We start from the raw sequence: 20,361 nt of genomic DNA on the forward strand, positions 1-20,361 counted from the left end.
AACGACTTGTGTGGTCCCAGAGTAGGCTGGTAATAAAAGTAACTGTACTTTAGCAAATGTATGAGACAGTGTATTATAAGGAAGAAGGAAGGCAGTTTGCACACTAGTCTGTGTAGCTCCCAGAAGCACTTCATATACTGTAGGTTGCAATGTATCCAGGTATACATGACGAAGACCCACACAGGTCATATTTTTGTTGAGATGTGCATGCTTCCCGCTTGGACTTTATTTCCACAGTGTATTACTGTATAAGGCCATATGAGCTGTGCACCACAGGTGTAGTAGGACACTTCAAATAAAATCAGTCCAGTTCCCACAGGCGTTTTTGAAACTATGACTTGTGGTTCGACCATTAGCCTTGAGTAATCTGTACTGTTCCAGTACAGATGCTGCAGAGACAGCAGGTTGCCACTGATGACTGTTGGACCTGCTCCAATCTTCCCTCATCTTTGGCCAGGGAGGAATGGTGAACCACATGGTGATGGGTGCGGTAAGGATGGACGTGATGGTGGCTTTGTAGAATGGACCAACATTGTTTGTGCTGACTTTCTTCAGCTGCCACAGGAAGATGGAAGATGTGGCAGAACACGTGCAAGATCACTGTCCGCAGGCTCAATTAGTCACACAGGATAAGAGCATTAAAGTCTGCTGAACCAGGAAGCCATATTAGTTCATCTCCCTTTTGTAGGTGGAGTGGTGGTCTATACCCATGGTATTGGGCCAGGTTGTGGCATCATCCACAAACACATTTGTTAGTTTTTGTTTCACTTAGATAAGACAGTAGAGATTCAGGAAGCTGAAACCAGCGAGGGAGAAAAACGTGCGATACAGAAGTAACAGAACTCTACACAAAGCTTATTGTGTCATGTCAAGTCCAACTAAAAATACATTAACCACAAAATCAGGTTAAAATGCTCCTAGTGTCACTCCCTGTGATTTAATGCAGTCCATTTAGCTCCGTTCTCTCCTTGTGTTCTCTGTGTTAGCCCTCTAATACCTCTCCCATGTTTGCCTTTTGCTTTCTGGGTCTCGTCTGAGATTCGATTCAGCCTGCCTTGTGCCTTCTGTGTGTTTTGACCTTTTGCCGCCTTTTTGGATTGTTTTCCTGATTGTTTGTCCGTTTTCAACCATTGGCTGCATCACCACATTATAGGGATAGTCTGCTTTGTTGCCTGTTGCCTTTACTTATTTAGGTTGAGCAGGTATTTTAACCTGCCTTATTCTTCTGTATACTGTACTTAGGTCCACGCAATGTGACAACAGGTTTTAAAACGAAAGCGTCAAAATACTTATTTGGGTCCATAAAAAGGACATCCAGGAAATGAGAAAGAGTTGACGATGTTTTAACTTTGTCTAAAAGTTTAGTTCAGTGGTTCCCAAACTGTGGTGCGTGCACCCCTTGTGGTGCGTGCACCCCTTGTGGTGCATGCACCCCTTGTGGTGCGCAAGCACCTTCTAGGCTAATGGTGGTGATATGGTTTTATTTTAAATATATCAACATATTAAGCCAATATATGGCAAGTATATGCAGAATATGGCCTATGCTGCATACATATGCCATATTCAGGTTCATATATGCACATATATGTGGATACATAGGAAATATATGTCTCTATATAGCTTATGCAATTTATATTTCCATGTGGGGGAGGGGGGTGTCAGCTAGGTCAGGACGTAACAGGGGGTGCATGGTCAAATAGGTTTGGGAACCGCTGGCTTAGTTCATAGGAGATGTAGTGCTGAGCTAGCCTGGATCCAGCCCAAAGACCCCGCCCACTCTCTGAGTGGACTGCATCTCTTGGTCTGGTGTTGCGCTGTGAACCTATAATTTCTTCGGTACAAAAATGTATTATCCAATGAGAATCGGTGGTGGGGGGGTGGGTCTAACGAACAACCAATCAGCGCCGAGTCCCGTTTTCAGCGTCATCACGCAGCGCAACACACAGAGGGTTGAGGGAAATTCTAATCCCCTCCCCCTTGAAATCGCTCAGACAGGAGACAATGTCAGACTGAAGCTTCAAGAAAGCTACAGTCTGATAATCAGGCTAGTGCTGAGCGGGATTGTGACAAATTATGGACACGTGTTTGGGAACGAGAAATGTGACCTTATTTTTGTTATAAGACAGATTTGACTTTTGTAGGGAGAAATGTCGATGGAGCAACAGCAATGTATTCGTTCCTCTCACTCTACTGCCTTCAGCACACACAAAGGGAAGCCTTTCCTCACCTTGAGCTCCAGTTATTCAAATGCAATACTTGTTAGCTCAACGTTAATTTATTTATTTATTTATTTATTTTTAAGAAAAAAGCAAGAGCGCACCCATTGTTTCCTAATTTTAGGATGAACCCATTCGAACCTAGCATAAACAGTAGAACCGTCATTAAACTAGCAGCCAGATTTCAAACACGCAGCAGAAATCACAATGCACACACAGAATCCACCCATGTGATATGTGGGACTCAAAATAGCCCCCTTGAAAGGAAACATGCTATTTATCATACAGTATCTAACCGTAAGAAAGAATAAGCAATTAAACTATGTGGGTCAGTGCTTTTTGAGTTAGTGCTCATAGATACGGCAGTCTCATTTATCATAAAAGCCAAAGAAAAGGAATACAAAACAAAGTGTCTTCTACTCCTGCCCTTTTTATCCTCTTAATCCAGACCTAAATCAGAGAAACTCTGCAGCATGACTCCAGTGTGGAAATCAGGGAATGTGTGCGTGTGTGCGTGCGTGCGTGCGTGCGTGCGTGTGTGCGTGCGTATGCGTGCATGGCAGGAAACGTATTATAAATTCTGGTGAAATGATAGGTCAAGTGAATTAGAACCATCTTGCAATGGAATTTAGGAGATAATATAACAAGCTGTGCTTCCCTGTCTGGTCAGGTATGCTAGTAAGGATGCGTGAAAACTGGCAAATCGAATGGCTTTTTGATTCTAAGCCAATCGCAACAATGGGGGCATTGGGAGCGGGCAATTCACTGACAGCACGACACGTTCAGCCAACTGTCCAGGCTATATGGTATTTAAACTCCACAACTTTGTCAGTGTTGAACTCCAAGTGTGTGTGTGTGTGTGTGTGTGTGTGTGTGTGTGTGTACATCTTTGATATTATCCAGCAAAGTAACATAACCCTGCTGAAATTGCTCTGGACCTGCCCATGTAACCTGACATGTTTTTGTTTGACAGGAGTTAATTAAGATTAGACTTTTAGGGACTTTTGATATTACTAAACAGAAATTGCTTTTTATTTTGGGGGATGTTATTAACACTCCCATTCACATGTTAATTGATGTAGAACCGCTTCCCTCCCAATAATGAGTTACACAAGTTATGTTTATCGTTTAATTTGCGTTTTTAATATGTTTTAAGATGGACCCATAAGGTTCCATTTGTATACTCCCAGAGTTATGGGTGTCCTTGAAATTAAAACCACTGCACACTACGGAACAGAGCCTTAATCATCGTTAACACTCAACATTGGAAAGACCAAGGAGCTCTATTTTTATCTCATGATTTTGCAACCCAATTTTAACCAGTGTCAATTGTCTAATGTAATCCTGGTCGGTACACTTCCTCTGCCAACCTGGGGGTGCAGCGGACTGACCTCATCTGACCGTCACCTCATGCTTCCTTCTATGCATGAGGAGTCCAAGCTGATTCTTTTCACCTGACAGGGAGGAATTTCCCCGGCTGGATGTAGCACGTGGAAGGAACATGTTATTCCGACCAGTTCCTTTCCCCTCCATCAGGCGCCCCGGCTGGCCAGGGGGAGGTAGTTTAGAGACCAGGATTACTGCATGTTTTTTGTGAGGGTATACCTACCCTAGGGGACACGGGGAGAACATGCAAACTCCACACAGAAAGGCCCTTTCACCAACCCCACCTTGGGTTTGGGCACTGATGACGCAGAGGAGAGAACCAGCGCTCACAGCGAGAATCGAACCCAGGACCTTCATCGAACCCCAACTCCACTTCAAAAGGAGTTCATTCCCCTCTGTTCTGAAACCGCATACAATATTTAGCTTTCTTACCACAAGAATAAGAATGTAATGTGTGTGATCAGCGCATTTTGATGATCAACCACCACTGATCATCTTTCTGTAACTTCACTCCTTAGTTGAAATGTCCCCATTTTCCTAGTTGAATGTTCTTTCAAGGCTGATGGTAATTGTTCAACACAAGTGCCTGCTGGTGACCATTGATTATTGGTTTTCTCTAAGGGAGCAGTCTGGTGTGTGTGCTTCAAACACCTCATTTGAAATGATAAATTGTTCAAATGGAAACAGTTCAACGTGGACCCACAATCACACATACTCATATGAGTAAAGTAAATGTTTGTTGCTATGAAGCGTTATATAGGCCAAAGGCTAATCTAGGCCAAGTTCCAAAACATAAAGAGGACAACAAGTGTATTCTCGAAACATGAGCCACAAAATGTCTGAGCAATTAGGTACCATTAAGAAAACATATTTGACATCAAGTAAATATGATTGAAAATGAAACCTTTTGATAAATAAAGCATCCATCGTCTTATCTTCACTGTGGATGAAATTAGGCCTATACTACTCCTTTGTAATGCCCTCATTTATATCACATTATTACTTGCGCAAGCAGAGCGTGCAGTAATGTTATTAGTCAGGTGCTACGATGCGTATGTCCCTTAGCAGCATATGATATGACGTCATATGCTGGCACGGGACATACGGAAGCAGACTGTGCAGGTATGTTTTCCGTCATGCTACGAAGCGTATGTCCCATGATGACGTGATGAAGATATGTACCAATGTCCCATAGCAGCATATGATATGACGTCATATGCTGGCACGGGACATACGGAAGCAGACCGTGCAGGTATGTTTTCCGGCATGCTACGAAGCATATGTCCCATGACGTGATGAAGATATGTACCAATGCCAGGGTATAATTGGTTTACAATGGTGACGTAATGATGATATGTTTCAGTGTCGGGTGGATTAAAGGGACATACGCATGAAACCACCCAAGTAACCACAGTATACCACTAATCAACTCACAAATTACATATACATAGACATATGAGCATATGCGAATAAAAACACTAGAGGATAGAAAGAAAAAGCAAAACCGTAAGGACCAAGAAAAACGTAATAAAAACCGGATAAATGAAACCGATGGACAACGAAAGGAACGGCTTTCAAAAAGACGGAATTCATACGTTAAAAAGGAGTAAAATACAACTTGATATTCAAGAAAATAAAAAACATAAGAGAAACAGACGACTTTGAAATAACAAAAGAAACGGATGAAAGACGAAAGGAACGGTTGGTTATGCGTAACAAAAATCTCAAGAATATGGGAATACAAAAACTAGAGGAGATCAACGGAAATTAAACTCATAAACTAGAACTGTGTGATCGAAAAATGGATACAAAGAAAAACCAAAACCATAAGGACAACCAAATAAATGAAACCGATGGACAAGGAAAGCAATGTTATTGAGAGTTTAAAATAAATAATATTATACTGTATACGTAACAACATATTCTTTTTCAATTAATATATATTTTTTTCCATCTGATATCCATGACTTATTTTTCTTTGAGAAACTACAAGTGGATCCTGGACACTTCTAAAACGATTGGACTGTATTTCCTTTATAGATAGAAGATTTTACCATACTTCAAAATACTACTTTTTTCCTCCAAAAGCAAGGTACGTAGCAAATAGCTAAACCTAATAATTCAATATTGCAAACGTTCTTTCACAGAGAGGCTGAGATTTGAACGTTTGTAGCGGTCTACAGTACTTGCACGCTCTGCTTGCGCACTAGTAGGCCATTTATGGCCTACTTGTGTGCAACAAGCAAGTAGGCACTCGACAGAGTGCAGTTCTAGTTTATAGTTATTACTGCTTTTATTTTGTTAACAAACCAAAACTTACTGAGGCATCCAGTCAGTCAGAAACTGATCCCGCTTGTAAATGTGATCAATAAACCAACCTGACCCTGATGACAAGGCTTTTAGCCTTGTCAAACAATATATGACTGGATGAGTGATGTCACAATGACGTCGAGTGCAAATGTGGACTCCTACTATAAATGTGGACTTATCCTACTATAAATGTGGACTTATCCTACTATAAATGTGGACTTATCCTACTATAAATGTGCCACTTCTCTGTGTGTCTGCGTGTGTGTATGTGTGTACGGTTGTAATGCACGTAACTCGAGAACCGCTTGCCCCACCGACTTCAAATTCGACACACGCGTTCCACACCCCCGCAGGGAGTGCAGTGCCGGTCGGACCCACGGTTCTCCAGAACAAAAGGCTCTGGTCAGGCTCTGCCAGTGGACCTAATGAGCCTAAATCCCCTCACCTGTGCAATTTCTAGCCTCTGCCTCAGCCAATTGATTGCCATGGCAACCCCACACCTGCCAATCAGACAGACCGGTCAGACAAAAAAAAACACATAGACACAAATAACACAAAATGGGGCACAATTGACCCGCACTCTCCATGCCTTAGGCTATACTATAAGGGGGTATACAATTACAGCTCTGACTAAATTAAGACTTTAATCCAGCCTTAGCAAAGTATGCGAGCAAACCCGGAAAGTTATCAAACAAACAACACAGATAATAGTGTAGGTTAAGCATTTCATGTAAATCCATGAATGCATCATTTAAGCTACATTTAAGCTGTACACTGCTCTTCTGTGGAATATGACAAAAGTGCAAAACACATGACAGCACAGCACAGCAGACAACCACCCACGCCTACCACACAAACACGTTGAAACAACATTTCATGTAAACAACACAAGCGCTGACACTGACATCGTGTCAGTGCAACAGCCAAGCAACCTTAACAGTCACTTCAGAACCATGGACAGCATTTCATGTATTCCAAAAACACAGCCATAGATAGATCAGGGTTAGCAGACTGATCTTGGGCAGCATAAATCTTCTCCGTGCTGCGTGTGTAGCTGTAGCGGTAGCCTATACTCACCCAATAATTAATTCCTAATATCTGGATTCAGATATTGTCCACTATAGTTTCATATCAATTTGTAAGTTGTAGCAAAGTTGTAGAATAAAATGAGCTGGCACGGCGGCCAACTCTAGCCTATGTTTTAAAATAGTAATTCAGGCCTACCGTGAGTCGTGAGATGCATGGGTGCGGTAGCATTACTTATTGAAGTCCATCCTCGCCTCCTGCACTTCATCCATGCAACTGATCCTTTGCTTTTAATGTCACCAGTAATTCCTTCACATGAAGCCGAAGCCAAGTCTTTCGCAAAGTCAGACATGCCGAGTGATGCCGACACAATAGCTTATAATAGTTGTTTGTTGCCATGTGCCATGTGAGCAACTTGAACAGGAAGCATTGTTGGGAAAATTGACACTACGTAGCTATAATGACTTGTTGAGGATCGAGGAGCTTGGGCCAGGTGAAGGTCACGGGAAAAAGGTGTTCAGCTCGCCAGAGTCCATTAGAGAGAACACACACACACACACACACACACACACACACACACACACACACACACACACACACACACACACACACACACACACACACACGATGTTTTTCTTTTCTTTTTTTCTACACCTGTAGTCGATAACGTTTAAGACAACTTGCCTCTCGAATTTGATGCAGTCTATAGCTGTTGTCACTGCGTCCAAAGTGAAAGCTGCCTATCCTCCTCCTACATGTACTTCCCAGTCATCCTCCAAGTTTATGTACTGAGTCATACCACCTTTGATATGTATATGAAGTGCAACATGGTAGGCCTACTATAGCTGCTTCTGTTCTGCCGACGAGTAGCAGCTATATTGTTGTCTCCACCAGGCCGAAGGCATGGGGAGAGAGTATGTTTTGCACTCCGTCCGTGTGTCCGTGTGTGTGTCCGTCCTTCCGTCCGTCTGTTACCAGCTAATCTCCGGCACCGTTAACCCGGTCGATGCCAAACTTTGCACACACACTCCCTGGATGCCAACGATGAACCTCTGCCCCACATTTTCCAGAACGGCCTGTTATAGCGCCACCATGAGGCAGCTTTTCACATGTTTACCTAAAACTGCACCGATCTGCGTGAAATGTTGCATGCACACTCCCTAGAGGCCAAGGACAAACCGTTGACCTGCATTTTCCGCATCTGCCTTTTATAGCGCCACCAGGAGGCCGACTTTTGTAAAACACATTTTTTGATATTACTCCTCCAGATTCTGTCCAAAAATCTCACAAATCGTTACACAGTATCTCTATGTGCTCAAGTCGGATCTGTCCGATATTTCATATTCCATCCTAATTGGCTATAATTGGCTTTCACAGTTTGCAAGATTGCCCCATTTTGAACAAAAGCCTCAAATCATGAACGCAGCATGCAATTTACGTGAAATCTTTCACACATTTTCTTACTAGGCTGAGGAATATATCCCACCCTTTTCACATTGGCCTGTTATAGCGCCACCAACAGGTTGATTTTTGCAAAACACATTTTTGGAACAAAATGCCTCAAATCATCCAATTGCCATCAAAGGCTATGAAGAAATGGCACCCTTTTCACATTGGCCTATTATAGCGCCACCAGGAGGCCACAACCTGACCTGCCCTGGTGGAGACCTGTGCCCCGAGGGGCACTTTTTCTAGTTTCAAATATTTCAGAGCTCTTTATTGAGGTCTTTCACGTTTCCCCTGCCGTTTGGTGAATGGAGATGTGCGCTTTTCTGCTGCTTCATTCGATATGGTCACTTACTCACTTCCACCGTAATAGGCTGCAGGTGTGCAGCAGAGAGGTAATCAGTGCGTGTTTCCAGATTTTTAAATAGAAACAAGCGGGCAGTGTTGTGTGCCTATTAAACTTGTTTGAATTAGTTAGTGCACTGCAATTATAATAAATCAGTCTTGTCTTTTAGTTGCTTTATACAAGCAAATCGACTATCTTTGTCCTACTACACAAAGATTAAATTCCCATTGACAATGAATGGAGAATTTACGTCATATGTAGATGAGCAAATCGGCTATTTTTGTCATACACAAAGATTACATTTCCATTAACAATGAATGGAGAATTTACGTCACATAATGGCAAATCTGTTCTGGCGAGCCGCCCACGTCCGAAATGGTTGAGAAATGACAGAGTTACCGTGTGGGGGTGCCCAGGCGGGGTCCCTCTACTGTACTGTACTGTACTGTCACTGTACCGAAGACAGTCACTTCCGTTCATATTATCGGATCTGGGAGAGTTGCTCTAGGGCCGATTCTATAGGCATAAGCAATATAAGCGGTCACTTAGGGCCACAACCACTGAGGGGGCCACATCACAGGGAGAAGATTTTTTATTTTTTTGAATGTATCCCCTATCCCATACATGGGCTACTGGCGGCCACATGTGGCCCCCACCTTCACTTAATGCAGCCCGCAGGGTAATATCAACTGGTGGCCTGGGGTGCACATGTGGCCCACACCTACACTTAATGCAACCTGCAGGTTAATATCAACTGGCGGCCTGGGGGCACATGTGGCCCCCACCTACACTTAATGCGGCCCGCAGGTTAATATCGGAATACTGATATATTATTGATTTCAGCTGTTACAATTCCAAACATGCAAGCATGACCCGCTTTAATTACTTCAGTCTATATTAGTAGCTTAATGACTACTAGTTTTTTTATGTCCAATGTATTTGCATTTAAGTTCATAAAGTTAACATAAGAACATATAAATGTATTTGAAATTAAATAAAAATGTTAATTTTCAGGATTCCAATTCAGAAATACCGGTAGCTAAAAATAATTCAGGATTCCAATAAAAAATTAGCAGATAGCTCAAAACACGTCGCAGTTTGACACAACAGAATAATTGTAATAATATGCCACCCTCCACGGACCCCCCCACGGCGTGGCAGTGCATGGGGGGGCCACAGAAAATAATCTTGCTTAGGGCCACCTTACTCCTAGAACCGGCACTTCTCCATACATGGGGATATTCAACTAGGACGTCGGGCTATATGACATATCCGACTAGCATACAGTATGACATGTCTAGTATGTGTGTGTGTGTGTGTGTGTGTGTGTGTGTGTGTGTGTGTGTGTGTGTGTGTGTGTGTGTGTGTGTGTGTGTGTGTGTGTGTGTGTGTTAGGCTGCGCAAAAGTGACACTTGGTGGTGAAAACCAACCAAACGCTATTTCCGTGCTCGGACAGACGGACACAGCCAGCCATATTTCTGTCAGAAGCCGTTGAGGGCTGATTTGACCCTTTTGCTGTTCAACAGCCTGATGGTTGACAGGTGGAAACTGCTCCATACTCTGTCTACATGGTAGAATGGCTTTTGAATTGATAGGTATCACTTGCCAGGCCATTGGTCTATTCATTTAAAGATGGAGTGCCACAATTTTTGTATTTTTCCAGTTTTTCATGTGTCTATGAGGTGACAGTCCTTCATTAGACACCCTGGAGTCGTTTTTATGTGCAATGGTGTATTAACTTTGTATTTAGGGTTTCTTCCTGGAGGCTGAACCCTTGACAGTCAAACGGGCCAATGAAATAAACAGTAATATAGTGACATCACACTATCAGCCCATCCCCTAACCCATCCCCCTTTATCATACAACTACAGCTGTGGGTGCGGCTTCAGTTCAGGTGGATCACCACCCATCACCACCCACCAGGCAAACCAGGCATACTTAATGAACTGGTGGGCGTGCCCACATAAAAACAACATTTTTACAAATACTGTAAACTTTTTTGAAAAAACTATACCTCCTTATATAACAAAAAGACCTGATGGTCATGTTTTAGGGTGGAAAAAAATCACGGCACTCCATCTTTAAGGTACAGGAGGCGACAATATCCCATTTGACAGGGTTTTTGATTGATTGAATGATTGAATACAGCTTTCAAAATAAAGTACAGATACAGTTATACAATAATGTTTAAAGGATAACACAAGAAGCCCTGCTGGCTTGTTTCCAGTGTTCAATTCATCAAGACATACAAGAAAGCATCAATAATAGGAGCAGTATACAGCAACGTATATTTACAGGAAAACAGTGTTGGGAAATTCCTTTGGGCAAGCTAGAAGACTTGTCTAGGTCCAGTTGTTCATGTTCATTTCCATGTGGGTTTTGGTTCCATTTGAATTGATCCAGTGGTTACAATTAAGGTTACAGTATGTAAAGGGCAGTATAGGAAGTTTGCCAAATTTTACAGCTTGAAGATTTGATCACTCAAACCTGTATTTCACAATTCTGATTTTTCAGATTTTTCAGTCACACAAAGACCCCTATTTTGCATGTCTTTAGATATAATCTTGTATATAATGTGCGTTCAGCCGAGCGTGACTTGCATAATATGGATTGAGGAAGATGGTGGCGTTATCACTTAATTACGGCCTAAGACCTGGGAATAAGAGACTAGGGGCCCTATTAAGCAAGACGAAAAACCCATGCGGTAATACAGATTTCGCCCTCGCTCTGCGCCTTTTCGTATTATGGAAGCCGTGGTGAGCGCTCACTCATATGGAATACCACGTTCCTGCATAATTTAGCATTGGGGGAGTGTCCATATGTTAATTATTTTCGCTTTGCGCTATTTTGCTATTAAGCCCCTTGACCTAAAAACACTCAGCGCATACCGATTCCGCCTGGGTCTGACCACGTCTTAAAAGAAAAAAGCACTGTTTGATTTTACACTTGAGCGGCTCTGGAGTGCTGCTGGAGTGTTGCCATGTCTGTTTATTATAAGCGGCTTCTTTTTCTGCAAAGTTGCTTGTAAATATTGGTAGTTGTGGTTGCTTTTCTTGTTTCTAAAGTGCTTATTTGGGCTTTTCTCCTAATGTTGTTTAAACCAGTGATCCTCACACAGCGACATTCCCATGTCAAGGACCCCCAGATGAATGCATTTGCCCAACTAAGCCAGTGACCCCCATGACAGATTTGTGTTTTTAAATGTTTCAATAACATTTTTCAAAAATATTCCACAATTGTCACTTTTTTCAAAGATTATTTTTGAAAATAGCAGATCTACCAGCTCACAATGCATCACATTCATTCATTAAAACAATGAACTCTGACTGCAGGGGGATATATATTTATAATGATCATTATAACAATGTGCAAGAAAATATGTAAAAAGAAGGAAGAACTTTATTCATTATTTATTTGTGGATCAAAATATGCTGGAAATTTTAATGTGGTGTCATTAAAATTAATCTTGATATGGCAGACTCACTATCTAGAAAATAAAAACATGGCACTTCATTTAAAATAGGTTGCAGACCCCTGTTATATGCGATTCTTTAGGGAGTATGTTTATAGACCTATTTACTTGTTTCTATGAGACATGGCAACAGCAGGAGACGAGCCTTCTGGATCAAACGTTCAAACGTTGAGATTGAAAAGGGTCATATATCGCTCATTTCTCAACCTTTAAAAAAAATTAAAACATCTCCATAATCACTGGGAAGTTAGCTTTCATATGCTGTATCACACCCGACTCAATTCTTCTTCAATAAAATGCTACGAGCGAAGACCATAACATTGGGGCCGCAGCAATACGCATGGCGCACGTATGGCATTTCAACTCATTCCTTCGTCGTGACTCGAATGAAATAAAATAAAATAAACGTTATTTTACTGGTGTTTTTCAATAGAAACAAATAAAGAGCGTGTGTGCAACAGTCAGTGCATATACGTGCATGCACTATAGGCTATATTTCCTCCTTGTCGGGATGGTGAGCTGAGCTCTTCACAGCCCGTTTGTCTTTCATATTATTCTTATAATATTTGATATTATAAACACTCATGGTTCTCTCATTTCTCAACCGTTTTTTAAAATGTAAAAATCCCCATATTCCTTAGGAATCTTGCTTTCATTCGCTGTATGGTACATGGTTCTATTTTTATCGAATTAAACAATATCAAACGAACTTGTATGTTCGGGGGTTAGACGATTCTGGGAACATTACGCATGGATTGCCAATTTGCCAGCCAATGCTGCGTATCTACTCGCAGTTCCATTCCGATCTGAAAGGTATAGGTAGGTGCCATTTCAAAGTCTTAGTTATTCATTTATGAATCAAATCAACTAGAATAAAGATTTTTACAGCTGCTTAGAACAGAAACAAATTAAGTGATGATGTGCGTATATCTCCCTCCCTTAGCATATGGCTGCGCCGCTGTAATGACTTTCCAATGAAAACTGCAAGTTACTTAACAAAATAGAGACATAGGCCTACAAGCTATGCACATCATGGCTGTGACAGCTTGAGGATCTGTTCTTTTGAGGCATAAAGGTGACAGCATGCAGTGCAATATGAATAATTAACCCAAATGTGACAAAGTCATGTCATGTCTATGGTGCCAGTCTGCAGAAATGTAATACCACTTGCCGAAAATGGCGCATTCCATGAGGACATCAGCTGGTGTCGTAAAGAGAATAGTAGGGACATGTTCATTGGGTAAGCCTCAAAACTCCCTGAAACACTCCCATGACTAATTCAAGGCCGTTTTGCTCACACCACGGGGTGTCGAAAGCGCTTCTTACCTGGCCCATAATTGTAATATGACATTGCACCCGCCCCCACGTCTTAAAAACTGTAAAATTATATGTAATTAGATTCCACTTGCTTAATAGGGCCCTAGGAGCCCTATTAAGCAAGACGAAAAACCCATGCGGTAATACAGATTTCGCCCTCGCTCTGCGCCTTTTCGTATTATGGAAGCCGTGGTGAGCGCTCACTCATATGGAATACCACGTTCCTGCATAATTTAGCATTGGGGGAGTGTCCATATGTTAATTATTTTCGCTTTGCGCTAATTTGCTATTAAGCCCCTTGACCTAAAAACACTCAGCGCATACCGATTCCGCCTGGGTCTGACCACGTCTTAAAAGCAAAAAGCACTGTTTGATTTTACACTTCAGCGGCTCTGGAGTGCTGCTGGAGTGTTGCCATGTCTGCTGTTTATTATAAGCGGCTTCTTTTTCTGCAAAGTTGCTTGTAAATATTGGTAGTTGTGGTTGCTTTTCTTGTTTCTAAAGTGCTTATTTGGGCTTTTCTCCTAATGTTGTTTAAACCAGTGATCCTCACACAGCGACATTCCCATGTCAAGGACCCCCAGATTAATGCATTTGCCCAACTAAGCCAGTGACCCCCATGACAGATTTGTGTTTTTAAATGTTTCAATAACATTTTTCAAAAATATTCCACAATTGTCACTTTTTTCAAAGATTACTTTTGAAAATAGCAGATCTACCAGCTCACAATGCATCACATTCATTCATTAAAACAATGAACTCTGACTGCAGGGGGATATATATTTATAATGATCATTCTAACAATGTGCAAGAAAATATGTAAAAAGAAGGAAGAACTTTATATTTGTGGACAATCAAAATATGCTGGAAATTGTAATGTGGTGTCATTAAAAGGAATCTTGATATGGCAGACTCACTATCTAGAAAATAAAAACATGGCACTTCATTTAAAATAGGTTGTAGACCCCTGTTATATGCGATTCTTTTGGGAGTATGTTTATAGACCTATTTACTTGTTTCTATGACACATGGCAACAGCGAGTTTTCTGGCTTTCTCGTTGAGATTATAAAGGGTCATATATCGCTCATTTCTCAACCTTTTTTAGAAATTAAAACATCTCCATACTCATTGGGAGGTTTGCTTTCATACGCTGTATCACACCCGACTCAATTCCTCTGCAATAATATGCTACGAGCGAAGACCATAACATTGGGGCCGCAGCAATACGCATGGCGCACGTATGGCATTTCAACTCATTCCTTCGTCGTGACTCGAATGAAATAAAATAAAATAAACGTTATTTTACTGGTGTTTTTCAATAGAAACAAATAAAGAGCGTGTGTGCAACAGTCAGTGCATATACGTGCATGCACTATAGGCTATATTTCCTCCTTGTCGGGATGGTGAGCTGAGCTCTTCACAGCCCGTTTGTCTTTCATATTATTCTTATAATATTTGATATTATAAACACTCATGGTTCTCTCATTTCTCAACCGTTTTTTAAAATGTAAAAATCCCCATATTCCTTAGGAATCTTGCTTTCATTCGCTGTATGGTACATGGTTCTATTTTTATCGAATTAAACAATATCAAACGAACTTGTATGTTCGGGGGTTAGACGATTCTGGGAACATTACGCATGGATTGCCAATTTGCCAGCCAATGCTGCGTATCTACTCGCAGTTCCATTCCGATCTGAAAGGTATAGGTAGGTGCCATTTCAAAGTCTTAGTTATTCATTTATGAATCAAATGAACTAGAATTTTTACAGCTGTTTTTCATGCTTAGAACAGAAACAAATTAAGTGACGATGTGCGTATATCTCCCTCCCTTAGCATATGGCTGCGCCGCTGTAATGACTTTCCAATGAAAACGGCAAGTTACTTAACAAAATAGAGACATAGGCCTACAAGCTATGCACATCATGGCTGTGACAGCTTGTGGATCTGTTCTTTGGAGGCATAAAGGTGACAGCATGCAGTGCAATATGAATAATTAACCCAAATGTGACAAAGTCATGTCATGTCTATGGTGCCAGTCTGCAGAAATGTAATACCACTTGCCGAAAAGGGCGCATCATCAGCTGGTGTCGTAAAGAGAATAGGGCCCTAGCTAGGGCCCTATTAAGCAAGTGGAATCTAATTACATATAATTTTACAGTTTTTAAGACGTGGGGGCGGGTGCAATGTCATATTACAATTATGGGCCAGGTAAGAAGCGCTTTCGACACCCCGTGGTGTGAGCAAAACGGCCTTGAATTAGTCATGGGAGTGTTTAAGGGAGTTTTGAGGCTTACCCAATGAACATGTCCGTACTATTCTCTTTACGACACCAGCTGATGATGCGCCCTTTTCGGCAAGTGGTATTACATTTCTGCAGACTGGCACCATAGACATGACATGACTTTGTCACATTTGGGTTAATTATTCCTATTGCACTGCATGCTGTCACCTTTATGCCTCAAAAGAACAGATCCGCAAGCTGTCACAGCCATGATGTGCATAGCTTGTAGGCCTATGTCTCTATTTTGTTAAGTAACTTGCAGTGTTCATTGGAAAGTCATTACAGCGGCGCAGCCATATGCTAAGGGAGGGAGATATACGCACATCATCACTTCATTTGTTTCTGTTCTAAGCATGAAAAACAGCTGTAAAAATCTTTATTCTAGTTCATTTGATTCATAAATGAATAACTAAGCCTTTGAAATGGCACCTACCTATACCTTTCAGATCGGAATGGAACTGCGAGTAGATACGCAGCATTGGCTGGCAAATTGGCAATCCATGCGTAATGTTCCCAGAATCGTCTAACCCCCGAACATACAAGTTCGTTTGATATTGTTTAATTCGATAAAAATAGAACCATATACCATACAGCGAATGAAAGCAAGATTCCTAAGGAATGTGGGGATTTTTACATTTTAAAAAACGGCTGAGAAATGAGAGAACCATGAGTGTTTATAATATCAAATATTATAAGAATAATATGAAAGACAAACGGGCTGTGAAGAGCTCAGCTCACCATCCCGACAAGGAGGAAATATAGCCTATAGTGCATGCACGTATATGCACTGACTGTTGCACACACGCTCTTTATTTGTTTCTATTGAAAAACACCAGTAAAATAACGTTTATTTTATTTTATTTCATTCGAGTCACGACGAAGGAATGAGTTGAAATGCCATACGTGCGCCATGCGTATTGCTGCGGCCCCAATGTTATGGTCTTCGCTCGTAGCATTTTATTGAAGAAGAATTGAGTCGGGTGTGATACAGCGTATGAAAGCAAACTTCCCAGTGATTATGGAGATGTTTTAATTTTAAAAAAAGGTTTAGAAATGAGCGATATATGACCCTTTATAATCTCAACGAGAAAGCCAGAAAACTCGCTGTTGCCATGTCTCATAGAAACAAGTAAATAGGTCTATAAACATACTCCCAAAAGAATCGCATATAACAGGGGTCTACAACCTATTTTAAATGAAGTGCCATGTTTTTATTTTCTAGATAGTGAGTCTGCCATATCAAGATTCCTTTTAATGACACCACATTAAAATTTCCAGCATATTTTGATTGTCCACAAATATAAAGTTCTTCCTTATTTTTACATATTTTCTTGCACATTGTTATAATGATCATTATAAATATATATCCCCCTGCAGTCAGAGTTCATTGTTTTAATGAATGAATGTGATGCATTGTGAGCTGGTAGATCTGCTATTTTCAAAAGTAATCTTTGAAAAAAGTGACAATAAGAATATTTGTGAAAAATGTTATTGAAACATTTAAAAACACAAATCTGTCATGGGGGTCACTGGCTTAGTTGGGCAAATGCATTCATCTGGGGGTCCTTGACATGGGAATGTCGCTGTGTGAGGATCACTGGTTTAAACAACATTAGGAGAAAAGCCCAAATAAGCACTTTAGAAACAAGAAAAGCAACCACAACTACCAATATTTACAAGCAACTTTGCAGAAAAAGAAGCCGCTTATAATAAACAGCAGACATGGCAACACTCCAGCAGCACTCCAGAGCCGCTCAAGTGTAATATCAAACAGTGCTTTTTGCTTTTAAGACGTGGTCAGACCCAGGCGGAATCGGTATGCGCTGAGTGTTTTTAGGTCAAGGGGCTTAATAGCAAATTAGCGCAAAGCGAAAATAATTAACATATGGACACTCCCCCAATGCTAAATTATGCAGGAACGTGGTATTCCATATGAGTGAGCGCTCACCACGGCTTCCATAATACGAAAAGGCGCAGAGCGAGGGCGAAATCTGTATTACCGCATGGGTTTTTCGTCTTGCTTAATAGGGCTCAAAGTATGAAAACATTCACTGGCTGCATCCCAGGTACTTCTTCAGCTCTCTCCTAGAGCCCTATTAAGCAAGACGAAAAACCCATGCGGTAATACAGATTTCGCCCTCGCTCTGCGCCTTTTCGTATTATGGAAGCCGTGGTGAGCGCTCACTCATATGGAATACCACGTTCCTGCATAATTTAGCATTGGGGGAGTGTCCATATGTTAATTATTTTCGCTTTGCGCTAATTTGCTATTAAGCCCCTTGACCTAAAAACACTCAGCGCATACCGATTCCGCCTGGGTCTGACCACGTCTTAAAAGCAAAAAGCACTGTTTCATTTTACACTTGAGCGGCTCTGGAGTGCTGCTGGAGTGTTGCCATGTCTGTTTATTATAAGCGGCTTCTTCTAAAGTGCTTATTTGGGCTTTTCTCCTAATGTTGTTTAAACCAGTGATCCTCACACAGCGACATTCCCATGTCAAGGACCCCCAGATTAATGCATTTGCCCAACTAAGCCAGTGACCCCCATGACAGATTTGTGTTTTTAAATGTTTCAATAACATTTTTCAAAAATATTCCACAATTGTCACTTTTTTCAAAGATTACTTTTGAAAATAGCAGATCTACCAGCTCACAATGCATCACATTCATTCATTAAAACAATGAACTCTGACTGCAGGGGGATATATATTTATAATGATCATTCTAACAATGTGCAAGAAAATATGTAAAAAGAAGGAAGAACTTTATATTTGTGGACAATCAAAATATGCTGGAAATTTTAATGTGGTGTCATTAAAAGGAATCTTGATATGGCAGACTCACTATCTAGAAAATAAAAACATGGCACTTCATTTAAAATAGGTTGTAGACCCCTGTTATATGCGATTCTTTTGGGAGTATGTTTATAGACCTATTTACTTGTTTCTATGACACATGGCAACAGCGAGTTTTCTGGCTTTCTCGTTGAGATTATAAAGGGTCATATATCGCTCATTTCTCAACCTTTTTTAGAAATTAAAACATCTCCATACTCATTGGGAGGTTTGCTTTCATACGCTGTATCACACCCGACTCAATTCCTCTGCAATAATATGCTACGAGCGAAGACCATAACATTGGGGCCGCAGCAATACGCATGGCGCACGTATGGCATTTCAACTCATTCCTTCGTCGTGACTCGAATGAAATAAAATAAAATAAACGTTATTTTACTGGTGTTTTTCAATAGAAACAAATAAAGAGCGTGTGTGCAACAGTCAGTGCATATACGTGCATGCACTATAGGCTATATTTCCTCCTTGTCGGGATGGTGAGCTGAGCTCTTCACAGCCCGTTTGTCTTTCATATTATTCTTATAATATTTGATATTATAAACACTCATGGTTCTCTCATTTCTCAACCGTTTTTTAAAATGTAAAAATCCCCATATTCCTTAGGAATCTTGCTTTCATTCGCTGTATGGTACATGGTTCTATTTTTATCGAATTAAACAATATCAAACGAACTTGTATGTTCGGGGGTTAGACGATTCTGGGAACATTACGCATGGATTGCCAATTTGCCAGCCAATGCTGCGTATCTACTCGCAGTTCCATTCCGATCTGAAAGGTATAGGTAGGTGCCATTTCAAAGTCTTAGTTATTCATTTATGAATCAAATGAACTAGAATTTTTACAGCTGTTTTTCATGCTTAGAACAGAAACAAATTAAGTGACGATGTGCGTATATCTCCCTCCCTTAGCATATGGCTGCGCCGCTGTAATGACTTTCCAATGAAAACGGCAAGTTACTTAACAAAATAGAGACATAGGCCTACAAGCTATGCACATCATGGCTGTGACAGCTTGTGGATCTGTTCTTTGGAGGCATAAAGGTGACAGCATGCAGTGCAATATGAATAATTAACCCAAATGTGACAAAGTCATGTCATGTCTATGGTGCCAGTCTGCAGAAATGTAATACCACTTGCCGAAAAGGGCGCATCATCAGCTGGTGTCGTAAAGAGAATAGGGCCCTAGCTAGGGCCCTATTAAGCAAGTGGAATCTAATTACATATAATTTTACAGTTTTTAAGACGTGGGGGCGGGTGCAATGTCATATTACAATTATGGGCCAGGTAAGAAGCGCTTTCGACACCCCGTGGTGTGAGCAAAACGGCCTTGAATTAGTCATGGGAGTGTTTAAGGGAGTTTTGAGGCTTACCCAATGAACATGTCCGTACTATTCTCTTTACGACACCAGCTGATGATGCGCCCTTTTCGGCAAGTGGTATTACATTTCTGCAGACTGGCACCATAGACATGACATGACTTTGTCACATTTGGGTTAATTATTCCTATTGCACTGCATGCTGTCACCTTTATGCCTCAAAAGAACAGATCCGCAAGCTGTCACAGCCATGATGTGCATAGCTTGTAGGCCTATGTCTCTATTTTGTTAAGTAACTTGCAGTGTTCATTGGAAAGTCATTACAGCGGCGCAGCCATATGCTAAGGGAGGGAGATATACGCACATCATCACTTCATTTGTTTCTGTT

This window comes from Electrona antarctica (genome assembly GCF_951216825.1).
Source record: "Electrona antarctica genome assembly, chromosome: 1".
Lineage (NCBI taxonomy): Eukaryota > Metazoa > Chordata > Actinopteri > Myctophiformes > Myctophidae > Electrona > Electrona antarctica.